Source organism: Sminthopsis crassicaudata, chromosome 2 (genome assembly GCF_048593235.1).
Source record: "Sminthopsis crassicaudata isolate SCR6 chromosome 2, ASM4859323v1, whole genome shotgun sequence".
Lineage (NCBI taxonomy): Eukaryota > Metazoa > Chordata > Mammalia > Dasyuromorphia > Dasyuridae > Sminthopsis > Sminthopsis crassicaudata.
Genome location: NC_133618.1, coordinates 648851158 through 648862793, shown reverse-complemented (window position 1 = coordinate 648862793; position 11636 = coordinate 648851158). Strand labels below are relative to the sequence as shown.

Below are 11636 nucleotides of genomic sequence, written 5' to 3'. Positions count from 1 at the left end.
TTTAATATATTTCCACTATTTCTTTTTTAATAAGTCTATATTTACAACTGAGTTCATGAATGCTATTCTTATCTCTTTTAGATCACCTGAAACATATACATTCTCTTCTAGTCCCTTATTATACAACTTTCTGAGGATACTTTTCTCAAAAGCATTTCTTATAAACAAGAGGCTGTCAGATTCTAATTTCTAATAAATCCTTTTATTCTTTCCATTTTGTAAGTGAGTTTATAAGACCTGAAAGAAATTATTAATCCCAGAATGACTTTTAGAATCACAAACGTTATTAGATTACTACATCACACCATAAGATACAAAATTCTTCAATTTTTAATCATTTAACATGGCCAAAGGGAAAGGCAGATCTCTCAGAATGTCATCTATATCCAGTTCTCCTGGGTAGGCAGGCAGATAATCATCAGGGAAAAGCATTGGAGAGTCAAGCCTAACGGTTTTCTTGGATAGATTGATGAGCTGAAGTTCTTGCTGGTTAAAAGGAGGGAACAATTCATTTGGCTGCTCTTCCCCCTTCATCAATGGAGGTGACTGTATTGGACTTTGATGTTCCTGTGGTGACTGATAAAGAAATGAAGTCAGCTGCTGTACCTGGAAGGTAGCAGTCTGTGACCCTGAGGGTAGGAGGGCTGGTGGCTGCTGGGAGTGTGGCTGCTGCTGCTGACATGGGAACTCCTGAGCACATTGAAAAGTTAGTGGGTGATAGTGTGAGTACAACTGTTCTATTGTCCATCCCTGCTGCTGCTGATGCAATAGGGGCTTCACCTCTCCATAAGAGGAGGTGTGTGCGCCATGGTTCTCTGGCCCTTGTGATTCCTGGTGAAGCCAAGAAGATGCCCACTGGTTGGAGCTTCTCTAGGACACTGGGCAATAAGGTTGAAGTTCAGTCAGTGGCCTCATGGTTTCAGAGGAGCCAAACTGAAGGCTTTGGGAAATGTTATATCCTGAGTAAGCAGCCTTCGTGGTTGAAGCCACACTCCTCTCTATATGGAGCAGCTCCTCCTTAGGCTGCCTTTCTGACTAGGCTTACCTGGTTCTGACCATGAGTCAGATCTGGCTGCAGTTGGTAGTGGAAACTCATCCTCAGGGAGATCATGCTCATGGTGGTTCTCTTTGGGTAACTGACTTGGAGATGATTTTCCTGGACACATCCATTTTCTTGAGTTTGTGGAAGCCAGAGCTGTCCGTTTTTTCTGTTGTGCTGATTGCCTAGCTCTTCGGTTTTGAAACCAAACCTAAGGAAGGAGTGGAAGAAACATGACTCCCATTAACCTGACCTCAAAATTAGCTTTTCATTGTTACCAAAGAGATATGTTTTTGTTTCTTTAAACTGGTATTGATCTTAACTTGACAGAACAAGTGGATAAGACATTTTGTTTTTTGGCAAATCTCTTTATCGGGTTGAAAGAATTTCAAGGGGACATACACTTAAAAAATCACCCCCAAACAATTTCATTTCTTAAGGGCTACATTCCTATTTTCTTTTCTTTTCCAGGTAGACAGATTATCTACCTTTCAGTATGTTATGAGTATTCCCAAGGTTATTGCACACTGCCCAGCACACAGAAAGTACTTAATACATGATTTTTCTTTTTCTTTTTTTTTTCTTTTTTATTTTATTTTATTTTATTTTTATTTTTTTATTATATATATATATATATATATATTTTATAATATTATCCCTTGTATTCATTTTTCCAAATTACCCCCCCTCCCTCTATTCCCTCCCCCCTACGACAGGCAATACCATACATTTTACATGTGTTACAATATAGTCTAGGTACAATACATGTGTGTGAATATCATTTTCTTGTTGCACAATAAACATTAGAATCCGAAGGTACATGCAACCTGGGCAGACAGATATTAGTGCTAACAATTTACATTCCCCTCCCAGTGTTTCTTCTCTGGGTGTAGCTACCTCTGTCCATCATTGATCAACTGGAAGTGAGTTGGATCTTCTTTATGTTGAAGATTTCCACTTCCATCAGAATACATCCTCATACAGTATTGTTGTTGAAGTGTACAGTGATCTTCTGGTTCTGCTCATTTCACTCAGCATCAGTTGATTTAAGTCTCTCCAGGCCTCTCTATATTCCTCCTGCTGGTCATTTCTTACCGAGCAATAATATTCCATAACCTTCATATACCACAATTTACCCAACCATTCTCCAACTGATGGACATCCATTCATCTTCCAGTTTCTAGCTACAACAAAAAGAGCTGCCACAAACATTTTGGCACATATATGTCTCTTTCCTCTCTTTAGTATTTCTTTGGGATATAATCCCAGTAGTAGCGCTGCTGGGTCAAAGGGTATGCACAGTTTGATAACTTTTTGGGCATAATTCCAGATTGCTCTCCAGAATGACTGGATTCTTTCACAACTCCACCAGCAATGTATTAGTGTCCCAATTTCCCCACATCCCCTCCAACATTTGTCATTATTTGTTCCTGTCATCTTAGCCAATCTGACAGGTGTGTAGTGGTATCTCAGAGTGGTCTTAATTTGCATTTCTCTGATCAGTAGTGATTTGGAACACTCTTTCATGTGAGTGGATATAGTTTCAATTTCTTCCTCTGAGAATTGTCTGTTCATATCCTTTGACCATTTATCAATTGGAGAGTGGTTCGGTTTCTTATAAATTATGGTCAGTTCTCTATATATTTTGGAAATGAGACCTTTGTCAGAACCTTTGTTTTTAAAAATATTTTCCCAATTTGTTACTTCCCTTCTAATCTTGTTTGCATTAGTATTATTTGTACAGAAACTTTTTAGTTTGATGTAATCAAAATCTTCTATTTTGTGATCAATAATGATCTCTAGTTCTCCTCTGGTCATAAATTCCTTCCTCCTCCACAAGTCTGAGAGGTAGATTATCCTCTGTTCCTCTAATCTATTTATTATCTTCCTCTTTATGCCTAAATCATGGACCCATTTTGATCTTATCTTGGTATATGGTGTTAAGTGTGGATCCATATCTAATTTCTGCCATACTAATTTCCAGTTTTCCCAACAGTTTTTTCCGAATAATGAATTTTTATCCCTAATGTTGGAATCTTTGGGTTTGTCAAAGATTAGATTGCTATAGATGTACCCTTTTTTGTCCTTTGTATCTAATCTGTTCCACTGATCTACCGGTCTATTTCTTAGCCAATACCAAATGGTTTTGGTGACTGCTGCTATATAATATAGCTTTAGATCAGGTACACTTAGACCACCTTCCTCTGAGTTTTTTTTCATTAGTTCCCTTGCAATTCTTGACCTTTTATTCTTCCATATGAATTTTGTTGTTATTTTTTCTAGGTCATTAAAATAGTTTCTTGGGAGTCTGATTGGTATAGCACTAAATAAATAGATTAGTTTGGGGAGTATTGTCATCTTTATTATATTCGCTCGGCCTATCCAAGAGCACTGAATGTCTTTCCAATTATTTAAATCTGATTTTATTTTTGTGGCAAGTGTTTTGTAATTTTTCTCATATAATTCCTGACTTTTCTTTGGTAGATGGATTCCCAAATATTTTATACTCTCAACATTTGTTTGGAATGGAATTTCTCTTTGTATCTCTTGCTGTTGCATTTTGTTAGTGATATATAAAAATGCCGAGGATTTATGTGGATTTATTTTGTATCCTGCTACTTTGCTGAAATTTTGAATTATTTCTAGTAGCTTTTTAGCAGAGTCTTTGGGGTTCTCTAAGTATACCATCATGTCATCTGCAAAAAGTGATAGTTTAATTTCCTCATTTCCTACTCTAATTCCTTGAATCTCTTTCTCGGCTCTTATTGCCGAGGCTAGCGTTTCTAGTACTATATTGAATAGTAATGGTGATAGTGGGCAACCTTGTTTCACTCCTGATCTTACTGGGAAAGTTTGCAGTTTATTTCTATTGCATATTATGCTTACTGACGGTCTTAAATATATACTCCTGATTATTCTAAGGAATAATCCATTTATTCCTATACTCTCAAGAGTTTTTAGTAGGAATGGATGTTGGATTTTGTCAAATGCTTTTTCTGCATCTATTGAGATGATCATATGGTTCTTATTAATTTGATTATTAATATGGTCAATTATATTAATAGTTTTCCTAATATTAAACCAGCCCTGCATTCCTGGAATAAATCCTACTTGATCATAGTGTATTATCTTGGAGATGATTTTCTGAAGTCTTTTTGCTACTATCTTATTTAAGATTTTAGCATCAATATTCATTAAGGAGATTGGTCTATAATTTTCTTTCTCAGTTTTCGATCTACCAGGTTTAGGTATCAGTACCATGTCTGTGTCATAAAAGGAATTTGGTAGGACTCCTTCATCCCCTATTTTTTCAAATAATTTATATAACATTGGGGCTAATTGTTCTTTAAATGTTTGGTAGAATTCACATGTGAATCCATCTGGCCCTGGGGATTTTTTCCTGGGGAGTTGATTAATAGCTTGTTCTATTTCTTTTTCTGAAATGGGACTATTTAAGCAATTTATCTCCTCCTCTGTTAATCTAGGGAGCCTATATTTTTGGAGGAAGTCATCCATTTCACTTAAGTTATCAAATTTATTGGCATAAAGTTGGGCAAAGTAACTCCTTATTATTTCTCTAATTTCCTCTTCATTGGTGGAAAGATCCCCCTTTTCATTTGTAAGACTATCAATTTGATTTTCCTCTTTCTTTTTTTTGATCAAATTTACCAAAGGTTTATCTATTTTATTGGCTTTTTCATAAAACCAACTCTTGGTTTTATTTATTAATTCAATAGTTTTTTTACTTTCAATTTTATTGATTTCTCCTTTTAATTTTTGTATTTCGAGTTTAATTTTTGGTTGGGGGTTTATAATTTGGTCTTTTTCTAGCCTTTTAAGTTGTAAGCCCAATTCGTTAATCTTCTCTTTCTCAATTTTCTTCAAATAAGCCTCTAAAGATATAAAATTTCCCCTTATTACTGCTTTAGCTGCATCCCAAAGATTTTGATATGATGTCTCATCATTATCATTATCTTGGGTGAAATTGTTAATTGTTTCTATAATTTGCTCTTTCACCCAGTCATTCTTTAAGATGAGATTATTCAGTTTCCAATTACTTTTTGGTCTATTTACCCCTAACTTTTTACTGAATGTAGCTTTTATTGCATTGTGATCTGAGAAGAAGGCATTTATTATTTCTGCCTTCCTACATTTAATTTTGAGATCTTTATGTCCTAATATATGGTCAATTTTTGTATAGGATCCATGAACTGCTGAGAAGAAAGTATATTCCTTCCTATTGCCATTCAGTTTTCTCCAAAGGTCTATCATACCTAGTTTTTCTAATGTTCTATTTACTTTTTTAATTTCTTTCTTGTTTGTTTTGTGGTTTGATTTGTCTAAATCTGAGAGTGCAAGGTTGAGATCTCCCACTATTATAGTTTTACTGTCTATTTCTTCTTGCAGTTCTCTTAACTTTTCCTTTAGAAAGTTAGATGCTATACCACTTGGTGCATATATGTTTAGTATTGATATGGCTTCATTATTTATGCTACCTTTCAGCAGGATATAGTTTCCTTCCTTATCTTTTTTAACAAGATCTACTTCTGCTTTTGCTTGATCTGAGATAAGGATAGCTACCCCTGCTTTTTTGGCTTTACCTGAAGCATAATAGGCTCTGTTCCAACCTTTTACCTTTACTCTGTATGTATCTCCCTGCTTTAAGTGTGTTTCCTGTAGGCAACATATTGTAGGGTTCTGCTTTTTGATCCAATCTGCTATCCGTCTCCGTTTGATGGGATCGTTCATCCCATTTACATTTACAGTTAAAATTACTAATTCTGTATTTCCTGCCATCGTATTATCCCCAGATTATGCTTTTTTCCCTTGACCCCCCTGATCCCCCTCCCCGATATTTAATTTACAGACCCCCCTTGCGCAGCCCTCCCTCTTTTTTTTTTTTTTTTTTAGGATCCCTCCCCCCTCCCTCCAAGTCCCTTCACTTATTCTCCTTTTCCTTTTCCCTTTTCCTCTCCCCCCTTTTAATGAGGTGAAAGAAAATTCTCTGAAAAACAAATATGTTAATTATTTACTCTTTGAGCCTCTTCTGATGAGAGTAAGATTCACACAATGATTCTCCCCCTCACTAAGTTCCCTCAGATATGGTGTATTTTCTATGTCTCTTCCTGGGATGTAGTTTCCCTCTTTTTATCACTCCTTCCCCTTTTTCTGAACCGACCTCCTTCCCTTTACTACACCCCCCTTTTTTTCTTTTATATCAGTAAAATCAAATTATCCTTGAGTATTTTTTATATACCCACAACAGAGTTACAGTTCTCAAGGGTTCTGTGTACCTTTTTCTGTTTCTCTTCAGTCTTGTGGATGTAGATCAAATTTTTTGTTTAAGTCTGGTTTTTTTCTTAGAAACATATAGAATTCCTCTGTTTCATTGAATGACCATCTTCTTCCATGGAAAAAGATGCTAAACTTAGCTGGGTAGTTCATTCTTGGTTGCAGTCCTTGATCTTTTGCCTTACGGAATATCAGGTTCCAGGCCCTTCTATCTTTTAATGTGGAGGCAGCCAGATCTTGGGTGACCCTTATTGTGGCACCTTGGTATTTAAATTGTTTTTTTCTAGCTGCTTGCAGGATTTTCTCCTTTGTGTGGTAATTCTGCAGCTTAGCCACAATATTCCGTGGTGTTCTTTTTTTAGGGTCTATTTCAGAAGGAGTTTGATGAATTCTTTCCACATCTACTTTCCCTTCTGTTTCTATTATCTCTGGACAGTTCTCTTTGATAATTTCCTGTAAAATAGAATCTAGGCTCTTTTTTTGGTCATAGTTTTCTGGAAGTCCAATAATCCGCAGATTATCTCTCCTAGATCTATTTTCCAGGTCTATAGATTTTCCCAGTAAGTATTTGACGTTGTTCTCCAGCTTCTCATTTTTTTTGTTTTGTTTGACTGATTCTTGGGTTCTCTGTGAATCATTCATTTCTATTTGTTCCATCCTGACTTTTAAGGAGTTATTTTCTTCTTTCACAGTTTTTAGTTCTTTTTGTAAATGCCCAATTTCATTTTTAAATGAATTATTTTGCTCTATTGAATTTTTTTCCATTTCCCTAATTTTTTTTTTTTTGAGAATTATTTTCTTTTTCCAATTCAGAAATTCTATTTTCTTGAGACTTTTTTATCTTTTCCAATTCAGAAATCCTACTTTCCTGTGTTTTTTTAACCTTTTCTAATTCACTAATTTTGTTTCCCTGCATCTCCTGTGAATTCTTTATTTTTTCCAACTCCAATTTCAGGACGTTGTTGTTCTCTATCATAGCTTCCCTTTCCTTTCCCCATTTTTCTTCGATCTCCCTCAATTTTTTAAGAGCTTCTTCTAGGAGAGAGTTATGTGATGGGGGGCAGGAATCGTTCCCCTTTAGGTTGTTATCTGCTGATTCTCTGCTGTCAACTTCCTCGGGGTTGGATACCCGCTCTTTCTCTGTATAGAAGGAATCTATAGTTTTTCTAGCTTTTTTGCTCACATTTAAAAAAATGTTTTGGGGTCTGTCCCTGGGGTAGGAAATTATTTACTTCTTTACCAGCTTCCTCCCAGACTGGATGGATGCAGTGGCCCCTGCGCCTGAGCTAAGATAGAGCTCTGGGAGAGAGTTCCCCACCCCCTCCCTGGAAGTGCCTCAGAGGTGATTATCACTACTGTGCTTCGAGGGCGTAGAATAGTGAAGACAGCACGAAGCCCAGCCTATGTGTCCGGGTGGGGAGTGGATGTCTGCAGCAGGTGACGTGAGAAGCCCCTGTGCTCAAACTGGAAGTGTCTGCCAGAAACCGCGGTCCCTAGTTCAAAGGTTCCGCTTCTCTGGGACTTCCTGGAGCTGAGTTCCACTCCCTCCAGCTAAACTAGGCAGTGTGTGTTGCCTTGGGCCGTATCCACCCACTTGTCAATCTCTTCAACTATTCTCAGGTGGTAGCTGAGGCCACACCCCCTGTTGCTGAGTCTGCTGAGTCACCCCCAGGATCGGGGAAAATCTAATCTGAGTTTTAAAATATTTTGGCTTTCTCTTCTGAACTGCTAAATAATTAGCAGAGAAGAGCTAACAGCCTGTGCCAGATTCCTTTACCTCAGTGGCTTCTCTGATCCCAGAGCCCTTCCCAGCGCAATGGGCGCAGTGTGCCCCTACCCCACCGTCTGTGCTGGTCTCTCTTATTCCTCCCCTGAGAACTGACCTTTCCTGTTGAAACTCCAGATTCTCTTCAGCTGCTAAGTCGTGCTTCCAGTCCTTGTGGTATCTATCAGTCCTGAGCTAATTCTGAGACTTAATTTATCTAATTGGTTGTGAGGGAGTGAGGACGTTCACTGAGTCGTGTGTTTCTTCTCCGCCATCTTGGCTCCGCCCCCCAATACATGATTTTTCAATAAAGTTACTGAGGAAATGGAAACTGAAAGTCTTTAAATATTTTAGCCAACATTTTTGTTGTGTGCCTAGCTTTCTTTCAAGCTCAGTTCAAATATTTCTTCCTGAAAGGCCTTTTCTGAGTCCTTCTATTCCACCTGCTATCAGCTTACCTACTTCAAATCTATGAAAATGAGAGTCATTTCTCTATAGGTAAATATGATCCAAAGAAATGAAAAGAAAATAGATACGTTAATGTGCTGTGCTTGGAGTATTTGTCTGTACCTACCATTCTCAAGAACGAACTGGAACTGTGCCCAAAGGGCTGTCTAACTTTGTGTATTCTTTGGGTTTAAAAATACTACTACTAAGTCTGTCAACAAAGATTTCAAAGAAAAAGGAAATGGATGGATATGTACTAAAATATTTGTAGCAGCTCTTTCTGTGGTGGCAAAAAAAAAAAAAAAAAGGAAATTAAGGGATGCTCATCAATTGGAATGACTGAGCAAGTTGTGATATGTGAATATGATAGAAAACTGAACTATAAGAAATGAGAAATGTGATGGTTTTAGAAAAAAAGGAGGAACAAGCACATTGAAATATAATTTTCCAATTTTTTGTGATATACCTAATATGGAAATATATTTTGTATGATTTCACAAGTATATTTGATATCACATTGTTTGCCTCTTAGTAGGTGGAAAAGTGATGGAAGGGAAGGAAAAGAGGCTTGAACTCAAAATTTGAAAAGAAAAGAATTTTTAAAATAATTCAGAACTTTCAGAGATAAATAGGCACTTTTCAAAGAAACCCAATGGTATCAATAAATATCTGTCCAAATCCCAGCTAAAATAACACCTTCTATGTACATGAAGTCCTTCCTGTTTTCTCTTAGTTTTTTTTTTTTTTTTTTTTAAGTGATTTGTTCAAGGTTATACAGGAAAAAACTGAACATGTTGCTCATCAGTTAGGGAATGGGTAAATAGTTGTATTGTACTTGTGTTTTCCTATTTGTGTCCTAGGAAATGACAAAACAAGCAGTTTCAGAAAAACCCTGGGAAAACCTGTATGAATTGAAAAAGAATGAAGTAAGTAGAGTCAGAGCATGTGATAAAGTTTTATAAAGGGGAAAAAATACTTTGAAAGATTTGAAAGACCTGTTCAATGTAATCATTATCAAGAATTCTACAACATGGCTTCTTAAACTTTTTCCTTTGATGATCCCTTTTCCCCTCAAAAATTTTTATTCAACCCCAGGTATATAGGCATATAAAATAGGTGTGCAAATCAAAGATTTTCTGATAATAAATCATAATTTCATGATTCCCAAATTCAGATATGATTGTGATCCATAATTTAAGAGGATTTATTCTAGAGGATGGAGAAAACATGCTGCCCACCTCTTGACAGAACTAATCGACTCAAGGTACAGAATAAGTCATATATTTTCAAGATATAGCTAATGTGGAGATCTGTTTTACTTCATTCATTATTCATATTTGTTTCAAGGACTTTTTTTTTTCTTTTCCACCTGTGGGGGTAGGAGGATAGTGAGAAAGGGAGGTGAAATAAGAGAGGACCTGAATAAGAAAAAAAGGATCACTGAGATATTTTAAAAGAAAAACACAAAGAACAAAGACTGGAAAGAAGCACAGATCAGCAGGTTTACTTTGAAAGCTCTAAATTGAACTGAAAATAATTTTTAAAAGAAAAAAAGTATTCTGTACATTAGAAAGATCTGAGTTCTAATGTGAAATCATCTTTCTATATATGGGAATGCTCATTTTACTAGTATTTTAAGTTCCAAAGGAAAATTAAAACTGAAAACAATGGGGCAAAGTCCATTGACTGGAGAATTAATGAATAAGCTGTGCATATAAATGCTAGTCAACATGGTACTATAAGAAACATCATGAAGAATTCAAGAAAACCTGAAAAACATCAAATGACATCATAAGTCAGATTAATTTCAGAAAAAATGGAATTGAGAAAACTCACAAAAAAGTATATGTCCTTTTTCTTGGTCAAGAGATGGTTTACTTCTAAAGGAGCCATGTTCTATCTATATATGGTCAATATATCCATTTGTTTTGCTTGATTCTCCTTTGTTACCAAGGAAGGTCCCTGTTAATAAGGACAAGAGTTGTTACTGTTCAATGACAATGACTTTTTATTATTAATAAACTATTTGTTCAAAAAAAGGAAACCTAGGATCCCTAACAAACCACAATGAGGGATGTCAGCTAAAACTTTAGTGGATGTATTTGATATATAGAAAAGAGAGACAAGGTGATATGATTTTGTGATAATACACATAGACACACGCACACACAAACATATGGAGAGATAGGGAGATGCACAGAGAAAAGGGAAAAGAGACAGAGATTGATGACAGAGACAAAGAAGAACAAGTTCTCAAGTAACCTGTATTCGAGACTCATCAATAGTGATCTTCCCTGAAAGTTCTTCTCGTTCTTCTATACCAGGATATGGGTTCCTTTGGAAATAGCTGATAAGAATTCTAAGTTGCTCTTTGTTAAATACTGCACGTTTTCTTCTAATGGATGAGACAGAATTCCGTACTAAGAGAAAGGGAGGAAAAAATTTGGAAAGTTAGTTTATTAGAAATAGGATCATTTCTTTCCTTATTAGTTCAAATTCGGAATAAATGTCTTCCAACCTTATCATAGCACTCTCTTTGGAACACTGGATACAACTATGCCTTTTTCAACTCTCCCTCTCTTGGTTTCCCTAACATGGTTTTCTTCCAACATCTCTTAAGCACATTCTCTACTCAGATCTCACCTTTTCTTCCTCTTTTTCCTCCTTCACTCTTACTAGTCCAGGAGGTTTGTCTTTAGGTTTCTACAGTGTCCATGGCATCTGTTTTCATTTTTTATTCCCATTACTTCTAGACCAATAAAATTTTTCATGACTTCTGGCTTTCCTATGATACTACCATCATAAATAGACACCTTATATTCATACCAATCCAATATATTTGGCACCTAAAAGAATAAATTGTTATAGCTACCCCCTAACTCACACCTCCTCCCCCAAAGAAAACCCCATCGACTCGTGGATTACAGTGGGAAGAAGTCAAACATTCTAATAAGGCTGACTACTAACAAGTGGTATAGTTTGGCACTGAGTACACAGACCTTGTCTTTCAGAGGCAAGATTATTATCAGGTCTTTTTGGCTCTAGAGTCAGATTTATATATAATAAACAATATTACCAGTTTTTTACACTTCT

The 11636-nt window shown here is 36.2% G+C and overlaps 1 long non-coding RNA gene across 1 annotated transcript; it reads right to left on the bottom strand.

Moving 5' to 3' along the window:
- Positions 1 to 312: 312 nt before the first annotated feature.
- LOC141553821 (uncharacterized) lies at positions 313 to 10499 on the bottom strand. The gene is made up of 3 exons (XR_012485657.1): positions 10380 to 10499; positions 1046 to 1250; positions 313 to 576 (listed from the first exon to the last, which is right to left on the bottom strand). It is a non-coding gene; the product is annotated as an uncharacterized LOC141553821 (long non-coding RNA).
- Between the last annotated feature and the right edge of the window lie 1137 nt (positions 10500 to 11636).